We start from the raw sequence: 19,801 nt of genomic DNA, 5'->3' as shown, positions 1-19,801 counted from the left end.
AACATTCATTAGAGCGTTAACTATGGGGCCTAAAGGTTGCGACATTTCAAATTCCGCGCGATCAGCGAAGAATACCTGCTGGCCAATGCTAAGCTGGCACACTGTGTACTTGGAGACACGCTTCTGCACCTCCTTCCCGCCCTGCTCCAATTGATTCGCCACTGCCGCCGGCAAGCGCGGGGAGAAGGGAAACGTGCGGTGGCGTACCAATTGGAGCATGGGGGGAGGGGGAGGAGGTGCAGAGGCGTGTCTCCAGGTACGCAGTGTGCCAGCTTAGCGTTGGCCAGCAGGTATTCATCGCTGATCGCGCGGAATTTGAAATGTCGCGAATTTTAGGCCCCGTAGTTAACGCCCTAATGAATGTTGGCACCCAAAATTGATGCCGACATCGTTTTACGTGTACCTCCATGTGTTTTCCAAGTTTCATCGCGATCGGCGACTTACCCATTGCCGATGTTCCCTTGTAAGATTTATTAAATCTAGTAACCACCTACACACAAGTACAACGCTACACTCGTTAACGCTCTCTCTTATTCTCTCTCTTTACTCATACTAATGTTACAGGCTAATACTTACAGAATAAAACAGTTACGTTACACAATTCACGTACTCACGCACTGTACACTGTCACTTGTACCCTAGGACATTTCACTATTAACTCACCGTACAATGTTTGCTGCAGCACACGCTTGCGCAAATAATGTCACAAGTCTATACGTGGTACTTGGTTCACACTCACACAGTAGTCTTCTAGCAAGGTCCCACACAGCCCCTCTGAAGTAGTTTTTCTCGCCACTCAGCTGAACTATGCGTTTCCTCCGTCAGTTTACTCACAACGGCACTCCAGTACTGTCATTCACAGAAATGAACCGTGTCGCTCTCTGCTCTGCAAGTTGCTTTACATCGCACAGACACAGATAGGTCTTATGGCGACGATGGGACAGGAAAGGGCTGGGAGTGGGAGGGAAGCACCCGTGGCCTTAATTAATGTACAGCTCCAGCATTTGCCTGGTGTGAAAATGGGAACCCACGGAAAACCATCTTCAGGGCTGCCGACAGTGGGATTCGAACCAACTATCTCCCAAATCCTGGATATTGGCCGCACTTAAGCGACTGCAGCTATCGAGCTCGGTGTGTGTCGCTCTCAGATCAAGCTCAAACTGAACTGAAGTGAACTCGCGCTCGTCCGACTCCTTTATATAAGGAAATCAAACGTTCTGGTCCGGGAGATGGATACATCTAGAAACCTCTCGAGAAAGAAGGCCCAGGTTCGTCGCTCTCGTAATTTCCATGCTGGACACGCGCTGCCGCGACGAGGGGCCGGCTTTGCGCTAAGTTTGTCCACGAGTGGTGCAGTTGAGGAAGAAGCGGGTGGGGCATATGGACGACGTCACAAGCCTGCCCATAGTCGCACATTGGAATGGCGAACGCTATTACTATTGCAATATTAAGTCAATCGTTTATGAGTCTCCTATCAATACAGAAAAGTTTTAGCTGCTAGAATTATTCTCTTCTTTGATGATGTTTGTAACCGTTCGGATATATTTCGAAGAATTCGTCATTCAATAACACGACGTTATTGTGTGTTGACAGATTTTATACATTTTTCAAGACAGTTTTCTTAGTACTGGAATAATTATTTGTACAATCATTGAAAGTAAATAAATAAAAAGTTAGTTTTTAATCCGAATTCTTCCAAACAGTCATAATTTCATATTCCTATATCGCGAAACAGAAGAATTTCTCGACACTACTTCAATAACAATGTATGCTTAACTAAATGCCCTCTATCAAGTCAAATATTGAGATTAGTTATTCTAAAACACTGGATATCAGAACATTTGTATAGAACCAACATATAGTATATAACCATTGTTTACTGAATGGTTAGCAAGAATACTGAACTATACGTATCATACCAAAAGTACATACAGTATTATAATCTGCGAAAACGTTTAAATGACTGGAACTTAAAATAATATGATTGAAAATACTAATCGGAATGGGAGAATTTGTGACACTTTATGCATATTCTTACGATAAATCGTATAAAGGTGATCAACACATGTCTAAATAATCTGCTCTGTAAAATCTCACGTCTGAATAAAATCTAACTTTCTGAAGATAAGTTAAATAGTCTTCTGACGCAACTTCTCGAGCAAGAAACAATAGGCTAATGGAATTAGGACGTGCCTCGAAACTATCTGGAAATGCAAATATCATCTAACTCCATGATGAATAGGCTTTTAAGGAAGATTACGGGTACCTCTAGAGACAATGAAATTATATTCTCATCAAAGTCATAAAACCAAATAAGGAGCAATTAGTAGATTTGATTTGTACGTCATGTTTAACTTATCACTTTCTTCACGGTAACAGTATCAGTAAGTTTGTTGCAAGAACTGCGTTTCTGGTCAAATAATATAGTCACAAATGGAATCAATTACTGATTGAGTCAGATGAGTTCAGAGGTATTAGTATTTTTGTACATACTCTATATTCATTTTAACGCTTAGGGCGTTCATTTTTGTTATTTGCTTTACGTCGCACTGACACAAATAGGTCTTATGGCGAAGATGGGACTGGAAAGGCCTAGGAATTGGAAGGAAGCAGCCGTGGCCTTAATTAAGGTACAGCCCCGGCATTTGCCTGGTGTGAAACTGGGAAACCAAGGAAAACCATCTTCAGGGCTGCCGACAGTGGGGCTCGAACACACTATCTCCCGATTACTGGATACTGGCCGCACTTAAGCGACTGCTGCTATCGAGCTCGGTAGATCGTTCATTAAGCCGTACTTCTTGTGTAGCTCTAAGCTTGCATTCTGAGGACGGTGGTTTTTGAAGCCCATTGTCAACAGTCCTGAAGATTATTTTCCGAGTTTTACCATTTTAACGCCAGGTAAATTGCAGGGGTGGTATTTTAATAAAGGGCACGGCCGCAAACTTCCCAGTCCTATCGCTTTTCTGTATCATAATTGGCTGAAAACAATTTGAATAATCGTGAAATTCAAAACATGTCGAACCAAAATATGTGTACATTTCACTAATGCCTTTTTGCTATCATGTCACAAGGGAGATGCGGTACACTACACCACGAATTTTCTAATGATAGTCCCAAGCCCCGATAAGGAGTGAGGATAGCTGTCAAGCTCTGCGACAATTAGCCCGTGAATGTCCCAACATTATGCATTCAGCAGACATCGTAAAACATACATACATACATACATACACACATACATACATACATACATACATACATACATACATACATACATACATACATACATACATACATACATACAAACTGCACCCATATACCAAGTAGCATTTGGTAGAATGATTAATTTAATAAATTTTGCATATGAATTCAACCAGTGTAGTGAATTCTAGATGTAAATTACCACCTGGAAACTTGGAGACCATACTTATGTAAGATTTATCCGGCCAACTTGCTTAAAATCACACGTTGTTTGGGCCATATGATAATAAACCGTACCCAAAGAGTGTTCACTCGCCATCTGGAAAGAAACTCTCCCCAGCGATTTCCGTGAGAAAGTGAAGTTTACACAAAGAGATCGAAGCACTTTCGCTGAAAAAGAAAGACTATGCCCGGTAAAGGATAGAATGATCTTTACTCCCTTAAATTTAAAACGATTTAGTCGAAATGCGCAAACTGAACCAAACTGGACTCATCACTTGACAAGGCGCGAACTTTACTAGCGAGATTGTTGAGTTCTTTTCCAAATACTACATGGAATTAAACGCGATTTGTAGTGCATTTTAAGTCATTAAAATACAGCGTAATGTTCAGACACTATGCATATTTAAAAGTAATTTCAATCATATTATTTCCACACTTGCGCTACAGTATTATTTGGTGTCGAGATTACGAACAGATGGCGACCACGCACGAAAGGAAAATAAGAGGACAAAGACATGTGAACCCAGTTTGTCAGTGAAGATTACGAGTAACGGTAGTCCTCCATTAGCCAGCCAGTCTAGTTGATGGAGACAGGACAGTGACCGTCATTTTATTTACAAACTAGTAAGGGTAGTGGGGAAGCGAGAACAAGCCTTGACGCAAAGTCGATAACTGGCACGTTCAAAATCTCTATATAATAGTGAAATTCGAGGACTTCCTTTACAAGGCACACGGTGATAATTGCAAGGCTGAGTGGGAGTGGAAATTAGCTGATGATGAATCAGTTGGACCATGGTTTAACAGAAGGCTGCTATATGAATAACGTAAATTGTTTGATTCAAATAACTTAGAGTAGAGCGCAGCCCGGAAGGCGGTTTGAAGAGGGTTGCGCAGTAACATTCGCGCGCTTTGTAGTATGACGTGTTTTCCGCTGAGCCAATAGAATCATTTCAGCAAGAGGTGCCTGTTTGTGCGGGTCACGAGTGAATGTTTCGAGTTTTATTTATAAATATCATAATCAACGAATTTAGGGAACTATTTGCATGTGTACGATAGATCTAGGAAGAGCAAAAAGACAAGTATTCCGTCGACAGGCTACGGAAGTAGTATTTAAAGTGTATTTGTATTTTGTAAGCATGCAGCAGCAGGCGATCATAGGCGGAGAAGGTGAGGAACGCCATGTTGCCACGCCTCAAAAGAAGACAGCACTCGCGTGTGGTATCGGCCTGCGAACAGTACAGAGGATAAAACAAGCTACGGAAATAAAAATAATGCAGTGTTCAGGTCGCCAGAGAAGAACCCTAAGAGGAAGAAGCCAGTGACGGACCTCGATGATTTCAATAAAAATGTTCTGTATAAAAACGGCGAATATCCTACGGCATTGAACCTGGCCAGTCCATTTGCCTTCCTTAATATCTCGAAAATTTTCCTCAACAATTTCGTTGGGTTTGATGTTAAAAATTAATTTGGACTTTTAGGAAAAGTTTAAGCCCACGAAAAATATAGGTCATCGCTTTGGAATTCAAGATATAACTGGATGAAAAAATATTTACACATTCATGCTGTTATGTTCTCTGCACTTCGCCTTCATTTCTCTCAACTTCCATTTACCTTCTTTAATATCTCGAAAATTTCCCCCAACACCTTCTCGGGGTTTGATGTTAAAAATTAATTTGGACTTTCAGGAAACTTATAAGCCCACAAAAATATCGTCATCGCTTTGGAATTAAAGGTATAACTCGATGAAAAAACGTTTACACATTCATGCTGTTATGAGTAGCCAAATTGTCATCACCGCACCTCATACTTTTGTCTCTCTCTGTGCAACGAAACCGCCTTCCGGGCTGCGTTTTACTCTAGTAACTTTCCGATTACCCTCACTGCTGGCTAAAATGCATATGCGAACCTAACATGGTGCACGGACCACCAATTAGCGACACTCAACGAAATAATCTAACAGACTCAGTTCGATTTCCATAGCAAGTCACAAGTGGCTCACATTACACCATACGAGAACGGAATTTATGTATTTGGGCCTTGCAATCAAATCCAAAACAATAAGGGGGAACCTTGGTTTATAAGAAATGCCAGCAACGTAGGGTAGAATGTAAAAATAGCTTTCACTCACTCAACCATCCTTTATGACACGTTCTGGAGGCCTCAAATCATTAGATATATAGGACAGATAAAGGAAACCGATGATCGATGAAAACAGTGGTGTGCGGTGAACATACTCATTACCCCAGCTGCAAAAAAGTGTTTTAAATATAAACAATCGTAGCCCAACTACACTCTCTAAAGTCAACATTATCATTCTTTAAGGCTGCATTTTTCGTGGAAAGGTCTGCCTGAGAAAGATCTTTCAAGAATATTTTCAACCACACGCTCGCACATATTTCCAAATCCATGTTCACGGCAGTGACGACACCATCACAACTTAATCTATAGCAGACTTTAAACAATGTACTTACAGTTTTATCCAGTGGAGCTTCGTGATAAAAGTACAGTCATGGTTTTCATAGAAATACGCTGGGAGTATTTGTTTTTTAATTAAAAAGCCTAATCTAAACTAATCAGCAAAATTTAACAGGTATTTTACCGTCTTTGAAGTTTTATAGTTTCACTCGCACACTGAGTGTACGTGCATCAACGACAAACGACGGAATATATTTGTCACGATGTAAAACACATGTTATATTCATGAAGAATGCCACAGAACTAGCGAAACCTTCACTTGTAATCTAAGAGGAACACTACAAAAATTCACTAAATACGAACATTACAGACAACCATTCGCGCTTAACTCTGTGTTCATGTTGGGCAACCCAAATATTTTTCTGCGGCTATCGGAACACATAGTCTACACGTGCCATCAAAGAATTGCTCGAAGAAACTGTACCCATGCTGAAACCCAAGACTAAAATATATTCTTCTATATTACAATTGATTTCATATACTGGCTCTACTTTTATTAGCAAGACGATCTGCAAGTGGCTATACTGTTAAGATGTTATTTTTCTTGCAGTCCCTAGTGTGTGGCGCTGAAGACGTCGAGTGTCAAAGATTAAAACTAACACCCCTTATCTAAGCTAGCTGGTCTGTCGCCGTAAGTTGCTGTCGGGGAGGGGCCACAGCGTCGCCTCGAGGAAGCTTCAAGTGCATACGTCACCCAAGCGACCTTAAATTTCGCTGGGGTATTTTTGTATCGCTCGGCAAGGAAACCCAACTCGCTGGAGAAGCTTTAACTGTGGTAGTGCGAGCGGATTGTCGAGGCAGGTGTACTTGGCTTGGCTTAGATGTTCGCAACATTTTAAACAGCATAGAAAGCGTTCTAAGGAATAATTAGAAAATGTTAATACAAAGTTCTTTACCCCCCGCAGCGCTTGGGTAGATGGGGTTCAGTGCACGGTACTGGGTGAAAACATTATAGCAAGGATGGCGAACTTATGATACGCGTCCCAGTAGGCGACACGCAAACACGACTTCTATGGCACGCGGCACAAATACTAACATATTTTTATGTTCTTAACATGTAATAAATAGGTCGAAAATCTTGCAAGATAGCATATTTCAACATTACGCTCTAATAAAGGAATCCCCTGTGAGTGGGGGCAGTAGAATAACACCCACGGTATCCCCTGCCTGTCGTATGATGCGACTAAAGGGGCTCTCAACTTTAGGAGCGTGGGTTGACGACCACGGGGGCCTTAGCTGAGTCCTGACATTGCTTTGACTTACTTGTGCAAAGCTCCTCACTTTCACATATGCTATCCGACCTCTCTTGGTCAACTCTTGTTCTTTTCCGACCCCGACGGTATTAGATTCCCAAGGCCTAGGGAGTTTTTCATTTTAAGGCCCTTCATGGTCGTTGTCTTTCTTTGGTCGATGTCTTCATTTTTCGAAGTGTCGGATCCCTCGTATTATTATCCCTCCGATTAGTGTTATATAGAGGATGGTTACCTAGTTGTACTTCCTCTTAAAACAATAATCACCACCACCACCTTCAATAAAGAAGTATGTCACAGTTAATTCTTTGGACATATTGTTTACAAAATTTATTACGTTATACCAAAAATATATGTTATTCCTAAAACATACTTATTTAAAAAAATGTAACCTTCAGTGATGTTTGCAAAATAAAACCATGGAACTTCCAGTCGAATAGATTTGTATGTAATGCTATCTAATACTTAAATGAACTCAAATGAGGGTGTTTTCATGATAACCGAAGGCACACTAGACAGTAAAATGTAACAAACAAGACCTTAGCTGACATGCTAGTTGGCAGTTGGCTAGTTTCGGTGAGACGTAAAAAAAAAGAGGAAAAACAAACATCTTTACAGAAAATAAATAATTTCTCTGTAACCATAATGATTTGTATCAAACTTTTACCACACATAGTGTATTACTGAACGAACTGGTAGCTATAGCGTTTCAGGAGAAGCTAGGCAAAGTAAGTAAATTGTAATGGCAGCTCTTGGTAGCAGAAATAAACGTGTAATTCGGTTTCTATTGCTGCCTTCCTGAGGAAGAAATGGTGGTAGAGCGAAATATAAGTGGAAATAAAAACATTTCACTTAGAGAAGGAATAGAGGGCGAGAGTTCATTTCCTACCCTTTGTTCCTTGACAATGGCCCATCAAGCGTTACCAAGAATATCGTATTCTTAGGGAGCCCACGCGCAAGCCTCCATAATTGCAGGATTGTTCGTACAACATCATTGTGTGATGAAGTGAAGGGGGAGAGAACTAAAGTGGAATTGACTGTTGTAAATTCGCAGAAATAGACCTCTAAAGACCAGCTTTCACCTCTCAAAACAGTACACAGGAACTAAAACTCGTATTAATGTTCTTCTAACTTCTATTTAAGTATGCTTTTAGGCTTTACATTTCAGCTACTATTTGTTATTGCATCTCATGGATGGACGTGACAGGGCAACAAGAATCCTGTATCAAAAACAATCACTAAATCGATTAACAATTGAGAGAAGACAATATGATGATGGTGACGATAATGATTCATATATTAAGGATACCCTAAAAACTATACCAAAATTTTTACATTACTAGATAATAGAACGAGTTGGGTACGTGGTTCGCATCACGTAGCTATTAGCTTGTATTATTTGCGAGATAGTGTATTTGAACTCCACAATTGGCAGCCCTGAAGATGTTTTCCCTTGGTTTTCCATGCTCCCACCAGGCAAATTCTGGGTCCATACCTTAATTAAGGCCACGGCCGTATCCTTCTGAGTCCTAACCGTTTCCTATCTCAACGTCACCATAAGACCTCTCTGCGACGGTGAGACGTAAACAGAAAAACTAAACATTGTTACAGAAAATAATTCATTTCTCCGTAACCATAATGATTTGTATCAAACATAATTTGACAATTCCTTGATAATTCCTCTTTTTAATATGTTTTACTTCGAGGTTGCAAAACTCACTTACAGTGAATTATCTCTGAAAACACCTATGAGTTAACTATATACAAGGTCTAACTTAAGACACAGTTGCCCAAATGAACACATATATTTCACTGTTTCAAGAAGATCCACTAAGTGAAGACACTATCTCAGCTGGAAGAAAACTGCTTTCCTCAATTGCAGAGGCAATTAAAGATGCTTGGATCAAACTTATGGAGGAAACAGACGTGTCAAGGGATTGTCGAAAGGCTTGGAAGCTTCTCAAACGACCTAGCAACGATACAACCAAGGGACCAGTCCATACAAATGTTACGGCAAACCAAATCGCAAATCAACTTGTTATAAATGGGAAAACAAATCACCCAATAAGGAAAATGGAACATAATACAGTATACTAAAAAACGAGGTAATGTAGTCCAGTAACCTATCCCGGTCATTTGAAATAACGGTATTACAGAAAGCGATTCAATGTAGCAAAAATGGAAAAGCGGCGGGATTAGATGATATCACAATAGAACAAATAAAACACTTCAGTTCAACCACACAGGCATGGCTCACTTCTTCAACAACTGTTTTACTTCCCTAAAAATTCCAAAAATATGGAGAAAATCCAGGGTGATCGCATTTCTGAAACCTGGAAAAGAACCTTCGGATCCCAAAAATGTAAGACCAATCTCCTTACTCTGCCACCTGTACAAAATAATGGAAAGAATGTTCCTCATTTCCTGAATGGGAGTAATAGACCAAGTCCTAATCCCTCAGTAATGTGGCTTCCGACCAGGAAAGAGTTGCACAGCACAGATTTTACATCTAACCCAGCACACTGATGACGGGTTTGAAATGAGGAAGATCACTGTTGTGGCTTTTGTGGATCCCTCAACTGCCTACAATACAGTAAATCACAGGATACTATTACACAAAATTTATAGAATGATTACAGACATCAAGGTTATCAAGATGATAGCTACTCTCCTGAAAAATCGTCGCTTTTTGTTGAATTCGAAGGACGCCGAAGCAGATGGAGAAATCAAAGGAATGGACTACCTCAAGGCAGTGTACTGGCTTCTATTCTTTTCAACATCTACGCTAATGACCAGCCATTACCAGATAATACTAAAAGCTTTATCTATGTCGATGACCTTGCACTTACTACTCAAACTGATACCCTTGATGAAGCAGAGATCTCTTTAACTGCTGCATTATCAGGAACAAGTTGGGGGACACAATCACAAACAATTAGAATAGCTCTAGCTATATGCTACTCTACAGGAGAATATGCCTCCCCGGTTTGGTACAGGTCAGCTCAGACGAAGCAGGTCGACATCGCTCTAAACGAAAGCTTCAGGATCATTACTGGATATTTGAAACTTACACCCTTTGAGAAGGTCCAACTTTTAGCTGGCATTGCTCCCGGTGAGATTCGTAGGGAGGTAGCAGCTAACAAAGAAAGGCTCCCATCATCTTCTTCAGAAGCACACCTTCTCTGTGGATACCACCCAGGCACACAGAGGCTAAAAATCTAGAAAAAAAGTTTTCTCCGCGCATCAGTTAACCTTGAGGGAAAAGCAGGGAATGCTAGGGTCAAAATGTGGAAAGAAAGAACCAACCACCTTTCCAACTGGATAGCGCCGAAGGAAAGTCTTCCATATGGACACCAGGAGAAGTGGGCAGTATGGAAAGCCCTTAACAGACTCCGCACAGAAGTCGGCAGAACAAAACTAAATTTCGGGAAGTGGGATTTCTCAAGTGATTCATCACTTTGTGATTGTGGAGAGCAGCAAACGATCCAACATCTATGTCAGTGTGTTTTATGTCCTTCAATGCGCACTGTGAAAGACTTTGCAGCCTCCCCTAACGCTACTGACGTCGCCCAATACTGGACAAGAATCATCTAGCTCTTGAATTGTTGCTCTATCTGTGATTGTATAATAGACCTGTATATTTGTATAGTAGGAATATAGATATCCTTCAGGCTAGCAATCCATCGGAAGGACATTTGATTGCTTTCAAGTCTTGCAAAAAGAAAAATGCAAGACCGTAACGGGGCACATGGCCCAATACCTAGAAGGAAGATGATGATGATGATGATGATGATGATGATGAATATAGATATCATGTTGTTTTTTTAATATCTGTAAGTAAAGTTGATACTTCTGACTCGAATAAAGAAAGAAAGAAAGGAGATTTTTAATTTCAAAACTGGCATTCAATTCTCTTACGTTCATTCCCTATTGACATCACTTTAGTCTTGGAAATACTAGTAATGTTCATTTAAAACATGCTGAAACTTTTGTCCGGTTCCAAAACATTAGAAAGCAGTCATTCAACAGTCTGCCCTAAACACCACGTTGTCGGCTTAGAGCGCACAGCTTACTACATTTCTACCCTACTGAATCCCTTCCTACAAATGTATACCTTTCTGTAAGTGATACATGTACACTACGAACAACACATCTAAAATATTACAGCGTTGTCTGAACCTGAAATACCTTGGTCTGATCAAGATCTCATTTTACCATTAATTCTCACTATGGCCTGGTTGTCAACAAAATGCTTTTGAATGCCTGAAATAACCTACCCCTAATCACATATTCCCTCCTTCTCTGGATTTACGAAATATAATCCTTCCGTAGCATGTTTCAATTACTTGCCGCATACTGACACCTCGTCCTGACAGTTTCTCCTTAATCCGAAACCACGTTGACTTTTAACCAACTTACTTTCCAACGCGTTGATCTCAACCTCCTCTCCAAAGTACCCGAGAACACGTTACCCTGTATAATGAACAACGGAAATATGTGTGGCTTTTAGTGCCGGGAGTGTCCGAGGACATTCGGTTCGCCAGATGCAGGTCTTTTTAGATTTGACTCCCGACCTGCGCGTCGCGATGACGGTGAAATGATGATGGAGACGACAAATACACTCAGTCACCGTGCCAGTGGAATTAGCCAATTATGGTTAAAGTTCTCAAACCTGGTGAGAATCGAACCCGAGACCCAGTGACCAAAGTCCAAAACACTAACCATTTATTACATGTTATGAGTTTCATTATGATAGCCGTATTGGAGTACAGAATGTAAAAGTTTCAAACAAATTTATTAAAAACCACCATTCCAATACTTTACAAATGGAAATGGAAATTTGTCACGTATTGGAATGGTGTGTTTTAAAATAAATTTGTTTGAAATTTTACATTTACTGACCATTTAGCCATGAAGCGGACATACTGAACAATGAAATACATCGATAGTTGTTGCAACCCTTTATATGTTCTTGTTATAGACACGTAGAACTACTGCTTTCATCCAATCAAGTGATACCTTTTCTTTATAAAAATGCTATTTGTTCGGGGCGTCGACCTAGAAAGATCTTTTGCCCCTACTTGCACCATATGCTATGAACCTGCGTGTATTTGGATATTGCGAAAGTGTTGAATGTGAGGAAAGGAACGTTTAGGGCAACACAAACACCCAGTCGCCAGGCCAGGGATATTAAACATTTACAATTAAAAACCCCTGACCCGGCTGGGAGTCGAACTCGGGGCCGCCGGGTGACAGGCGGACGCGTTGCCCCTACACCGCGGGGCCGGACAAAAGGTACCTTATCGCTAACTTTCTTTAGCTTATTCCACAAATTTTTGGGATCACTGGTGCCACGTTGGTCCATTTTGGATTTTAGGTGGGGAATTAAGGCCGGGTTATCTTCCTGACACCACGTGATTTTAGGTTAATATTCTAACCCATGATCGACTGGAAACCGAACCTCGGCCATCTGCATTGAAAGCGAGCATTTAACTCACTATGCTGAATATGCCCCTGCCTAAAACTACTTACGTTCCGTGATAATATACTCCATGAAGTAGTTTCATTCCCGCCTTCCCACTATATTTCACCAATTCAGGTGTTATTTTATCTATTACAGCTGTTTTATGACAACGCAGTTTAGTGACCATCCTTTACGCTTCCTCGAGCGGTTTATTTTGCCCATGGACTCCCCTGTTCGGGCTTAAGAGATAGGTTTTCATTTACACTGAGAATATTTTCAAAACTTTCACCTGTCCATTGATTCCCTGGGATCCACAATTAGTTATCCTGATTTATACAAGTACTATTTATTTACTTTCACCACTTACCACCTTTCTAACATTCTGTACTGCCGCCCAGAAAGGATTCCCCGCCTTTCGAAAATTTCTCAGGATCTTCGCTTCTACAATGATTGATTTCATTTTCTTTATTTCATCTACGTACGATCCATTCTCTAAATCAGTCCTTGTTTGGATCCATACTTAATACGCCTTCTTTTACGCTAACAAGGTGCCGTAACTTCAGTATTCCACTTAGATGTTAGCCTTTACTCATCTTTAAACACACTTGTTCCTAGATGTTCCTTGGACGTTTCTACTACAGCATCTCCGTATGCCATCGATTCTCCTTCTCTGTCCTAAACCCGTTAAAAGTCTATTCGTGTAACGTTTTACTGATGACATCTTAGAGATTTTTTAATACTTATCCGTCTTTATCTATCCTAGGCCAGTGATAGATCACTGCAAATCACAGAGGTATATACCGTCAAAAACTACCCGGAATACCCGTATATTCCTAATAGATTTTCTGAATTACAAGATAGTTATGATATAGTTTAATTATATATCCGGGACCCCTGCCCTCGCATGTGTAGTGGTGTAAATACCCTTATGCTTGAAGAATGAATTCGCTACTGCTAACCCCACTCTAGAAATTAACTGCAACAGACGCTTCCCACTCTGAAAGTTTCCAGATCTTCCCCACATTTACTTATCACCTTCTCATATCCATCAGTTCTATTTCCAAAATTTTCCCATCAAAATTGCCAATAATAATCTCCTCCTGTCATTGTTGTTGACCCTGACTACGATGGCACTTAACGCTTCATAAAATTTGTTTACTTCAACGTCATATGTTGCTTCGCATGGGGAATCCACATTATTAGGACATGAGATACTCTATTGCGTATTGTAGTCAGTCTCCCAAATATTTCGGTAAAATATTTCATATATGTATTGCATTTTATTTTATTTATTATTAAAATATTCTTATCATTAATAATCAAGTAATGGGATTAATTCTTCAAATACTTTGTTTAGTTCCTGGTAAAAGTGTTTTTCAATGGAGGAGAGATAATTTATGTTTTACTGAATCATGGTGGTAGAACCTTGTTGTATAAATTCTTCGAATATTGTAAACGTTGCTCAAATTAGAACCTCAGACTCTTATTTTATTTTGATTAATTGTAAGTATAACCTAGTAAGTTTCCTATTTCAGCGTAGTCGTTTCAAAACTTGTTAGGCCTTGTAAAGGATATAGGAGTGAAAGATATTCGTTGTCGCTCACCAGCGGTTGTTTTATGTATGAAGGCGACGACGTTCGAGAGGAAAAAGCTTTTCGTTATTGCTTGATTCAATAATTTCCTTATTAACTTCCCAATTCTTTTCTGTGACACGAGAAACCAAAGCTTTTCCGTTTATGAACCAGTTCACACATTCACACATTTGTGACCTTTTCTTTTTCCTCTACTAGCGGCTCAATGTCGCACTAACACATGCGAAGGTTTTCGGCGTTGTAAGGATGGGAGAGGGCTGGGATTGGGAAGGTTTCAGCCGTGGCCTTAATTATGGCACAGCCTCAGTATTTGTCTAGTGTGAAAATGGGAAAACACAGAAAGCCATCTTCAGGGCTGCCATCGGTGGGATTGGAACTGACCGTCTCCTGAATTCAAGCTCACAGCTACGCGTTCTGACCGCGTGGCCAGATCGTTCGGTATTTATGAAAATCGGGTGCAGGCAGGTACAGTTAAATAACAACAGAAATACTAGTAGTAATACATTTTATATGTTTTATTCCTATTTGGAAGTAGGCAGAAAAAAACAGCATACTTCATAAACGCAACAGAACCATGACACGGTTTATAATCTAAGTAGGTGTTATCATGAAGACAGTAAATTAATCATATGTAAGGGCAAGAAAGATGATGTTGATTCTCATTGTTTAAAGGGGCCTAATATCCAGGTTATCGGCCCGGACAAGAAATGATGCAATGCTTTCTTTCCTACGGACTTTTCATATATGTAAAAGACGATGGAGATGTTCAAGAATAGCTGGATGCAGAGCAATGCCATGGAGACAACAAAAGTGATTAACAAATAATGGGAAGTAATGAAAACGCAGACAATAATCCTTCATTAGCAGAGAGCGTCAACCACTAATGAAACGAATTAACAGAGAATTCAATAACGTATATCGAAATCAGCATTTTACGTCCTAGGAAGTAGAATTTGCTATGAAAAAATACGAATCTATTAAGACTAAATAAATAATGTGTAAAGTATATTAAGAATTAAAAGTGATGTAGGCTATCATTACACATGCGATGCAGCAGCTAAGGTTTTCATAGCCGATTGTGTAGGCCGTGTTCTAATTCGGTTAGTAGCTGCCAATTTTTTTGTTACTGTATGTTTTACGTCGCGCCGACACAGGTCTTATGGAGACGATGGGATAGGAAAGACTTAGGAGTGGGAAGGAAGCGGCCGTGGCCGTGCCTGATGCGAAAATGGTAAACCACGGAAAACCATCTTCCGGGCTGCCGACAGTGAGGCTCGAACCCAGTATCCTACCAACGTTTCACCGGTCATTTCAGAAATTTCTGACTTTCGGTAAGAGCAGACCTTTTGAAAATGGTGGATGCAGTTTCTGATGTGAAACACTGAGAGGTACTACTTTTGACCGTCGGAAAAAGCAGAACTCTATAGAATTCTGTGCGCAGTTTCCGATGAAATGTCGGAGCTACTAATTCTGACATTTTGAAGAAGCAGATTCCTTGAGAATACCGCTTGCAGTTTCCGGTGAAACGTTTGGAGCTACTAACACAATTCGACCACGGCCTACAAGCCCCAAAGATAATTCCTTCTTTATTTACAGTGAGTATATTATATATTATCGCGTTGTTAATTCTCTCTATTTTTGTACCTGATTTTCGGACTTATAGTCCGCTGTTGCTATCGGATCTGACGAGCTCATTGTTATTCTATTTAACTGTTATTTGTTCCAAATCTTCTATCTATCAAATTTTAAACTAAAAAAGAAAGGTAATAAATAAAATTTCGATTTTTGTTTTGTTAAGTTCTACTCTTGTTAATTACTTGTCCACCCATTCCCCCGTCATGATTCTTACCCCTCTGTGAGCCAATGAAGCCCCGAGCCGGGAAAAATTTTATCAAGGGAAATATTTGATATATGTCGAAGTTCCTTGAAATTTAATACTAGGTAAATAACAACGCCATCTTACCATGTATTATCTGTAGAATCTGTAGAAATACCAGCTCATTGCTGTAGGTTTTTTCTTGGTGCTCCATGTATTTCAGTGCTGCTTCAAGGCTCTGAATCCTTCATTGTGTGTTCTTTTGAAACCATATTCTTTAGCTACGTTTTCTTCCTCTTCTATTGTTGACTGTTTTAATAATGCAGACAATGTCTTAATCAGTCACTTCAAGCTGGTCATCAAGTGCAAACTACTGATCACTCACGTATGCACGGATTTGTTTCACCAATGGCAACACATTGTCAATGTTTTTCATGCTAATTTCTTCACTGTTGCAATTGTCCCTGAATACTTCTCACTAAGCAACATTTTCCCCGATTTAGAAGTTGTGTCAGATAAAACGGAATGTCAGATAAGGGAAGGTCTGTTAAACATATTTCTACTGCAGCTAATAATGGATAAATATGACATTTCTTGTTTTAGTTCCATTAATGTTTCAACGCCACTCACTGTTGGAATGGCAATAATTCATTGTTTATTAATACAAGGTTAATAGTTTCGTTTAAATTAATGACCATTAAATGCAGAAAATAAAAGTAACTAGGTCCGTAAAAGATACAATTCTAGTGCCACCTGCGTGTTCGCAAATGTTCAAACTGATGATCATTATTTTCCAGACACAGCTTGTAACGTGGACCAATGGAATCGATAACATTGCGAACAATTTGTATTTGGAACTGCAATACATTATCTTGCAATTTTCTCTGTCAAAGCAAGGACTGTCCATTTCCAGCACTACGGAAGAACATGTGGCTCTAGAATTATTGATCTCTTTAGCCGTCTAGAAACTCATAATTTATAACAATGGACAATTTGTCCATTGGCGTGAAATCGGGGTAATGCGCGTGGAATTCAACGCTACCTCTTCGCCCAATCCACCTGTTCGGAAGCGTGCCATCGAGATAAGGCCTTACATCACGATAGCACTGGAGTAGTGCTCCATCTTGCAGGAAGTAACACTCCCCATCATCGAGCATCTATGAAATGCATGGACAGACGGATTCCTGCAGCAAGTTTAGGTAAACGTCATCCGTAAGGATTCGGTGAAAAAGAATGGTCGTAGGGTTCCCAATGCGAATATTTGACACCATACGGCAACCCCTGGTAGGTTCAGATGGTGATTTTCAGCCACCCAGCAAGTGCAATTGCGTCGATTGAAGAAATCATTTAACTGTCCGACTCGGCTGAATGGTCAGCGTACTGGTCTTCGGTTCAGAGGGTCCCGGGTTCGATTCCCGGCCGTGTCGGGGATTTTCACCTTCATTGGTTAATTCCAATGGCCCCGGGACTGGATGTTTGTGCTGTCCCCAACATCCCTGCAACTCACACACCACACATAACACTACCCTCCACCACAATAACACGCAGTCACCTACACATGGCAGATGCTGCCCATCCTCATCGGATGGTCTGCCTTATAAGGGCTGCACTCGGCTAGAAATAGCCATACGAAATTATTATTATTATTATTATTATTATTATTATTATTATTATTATTATTATTATTATTATTATTATTATCATTTAACTTAAAGGTAGCCTCATCGGGCCAGACAATGTGAACATTTGCGAACACGCAGGGAAAAATTGACTTATTTTCTTTCATTTGTGGACCCAATTACTTAAATTTCCCGCATTTCATGGTCTTCAAATGAAATCGAACCATTATCCTTGCTTATATATTTAAAAACACTGACATTTTTGTCATTCCAACAGAGAGTACATTCTTTGCGACATACTGTGTATTGCCGAGGATACCCTTTGGATTTCTCTGAAATTAAATACCGAGCTTCAATGAATTCTGTCGAGTCGTTTTCTCTTGATATTTGGACAAACATTCAGAGAGACACATTTGAAATGAACGTATTTTCGACTTACTTTATACCTAATTTGAGAAAAATAGGAAGAATGAAATGAAAATGCACAGTCGGAATTATAATATTATTTATGTAGATGAAGTGCGCAGTAGACATTGGCAACTTGAGGAATGCAGCATCTGACTTGGGGATGTGGTGACATATTGTCCATGAGGGCCCACAACAGTCTTGTTAACAATGTGAAATAACGATTAGATAAGGGAGATGAATAACCTCGAGGATCTAGAACTGGAGTAGATCTGATGTATCAGTACTAGGGCAGAACATGCGGTTCTAGAATTATTGGCCTCTTTAGCCATCTAGAGACTTATAATTTGTAACAATGATGCACTCAGAAGAAAAGCATTATTCTCACTGGTGAGTGAATGCCTATGATAATGATGTCGGGCAGTTTTCTGCCATGGCCTTAGGATTGGTTTGAAGATCTTGAACGTTGTTCACTCAGCTTTATATAAGGTAGGTGAGAAGAGAATGGAGTTCCAAACCTCACGCCCTCTCGTGACCATCGAGAGTTTTCCATAGCTACTTCCATACTTCATTCTTTCCTATATTATTTTCCCCTTTTCGACCTTCCTCCTTTATTCAATTCAAAATGCCTTCCTTCCTTCCTTCCTTCCTTCCTTCCTTCCTTCCTTCCTTCCTTCCTTCCATCTTTCATTTTTCCTCCTCTATTAATTATGATAGAAATACACACTTCCTGGGAATATCGCAGGTACATTCGTTACCAAACTGACTTCACACCCACTACGTACGACGTACAAGGGATTGTATTTTACGATCTCTGAAATCCACAGTGTGGAATCTATACTAGAAAAATGTATAACTATCAAGATACCTATATGTATGTATAAATCTCATACACATAAAAACACAACACGTATTCTCTTTTTGGTAGTGGTTTAACGTGACACCAAGCCGATTAGAATTCTTCGCGACAATGGGATAGAAAAGTGCTACGATTGTGAAGGAGGCAATTAGGGCACAGACCCAGAAATTGCTTGGTGCGAACATGATAAACCATGCAAAACTATTTTCAGGGCTGTCAATAGTGATCTGGAGCCCATCGCCCTCCCAAATTCATGCTGATAGCTACACGGCTCCAACCATGCAGAACATTTGCTTAGCAAGTAGAAAATAAACTAATATTAATATTGAAGAATGTCTTCATCTCAAAAGTTGCCAGGACTACTTTAATATAAGCAGTACATCCTCCACAAATTCTGATACGACAGCTAAGCCACGACGCAGCTTGTAATTCTTAAGTACTTTTTAGTCAACACCCAAAATCACAAATTTACTAAATATATGTAGGTAATGGAGATGGGATTGCTGACAATGAATTAATATTGGAGTCCAGAGTGTTCAAGAGTTAGTCTACTAATATTTCAGTAACATAAGTTAAGCATAATTAACAAGTTTGTGTTTTAAATTTGATGGTGATGATGATGTTTGTTGTTTACAGGGGCATAATAGCTAGGTCATCGTCCCCTAACGGTACGAGGTGCAATGAAATGAAAATTAAAACTTCAAAATGTATTGACTGACTAGTACCTAAAACGAATGGTGATGAAAACATGATCGTTAAAAAAAAAAACAATCAGTGGATCCATTTCACAGTGCCTTAATTACTAGGATGATACGTATTATCTGCAGGGGTCCGAACTCCAGGTCACCGGCCCCTTAGAATGGTACTAATTACTAGTAAAGTAGAATTTTTTTTGCTAGGG

Source organism: Anabrus simplex, chromosome 7, assembly GCF_040414725.1.
Source record: "Anabrus simplex isolate iqAnaSimp1 chromosome 7, ASM4041472v1, whole genome shotgun sequence".
Lineage (NCBI taxonomy): Eukaryota > Metazoa > Arthropoda > Insecta > Orthoptera > Tettigoniidae > Anabrus > Anabrus simplex.
Note: the sequence above shows the minus strand (reverse complement) of the source record.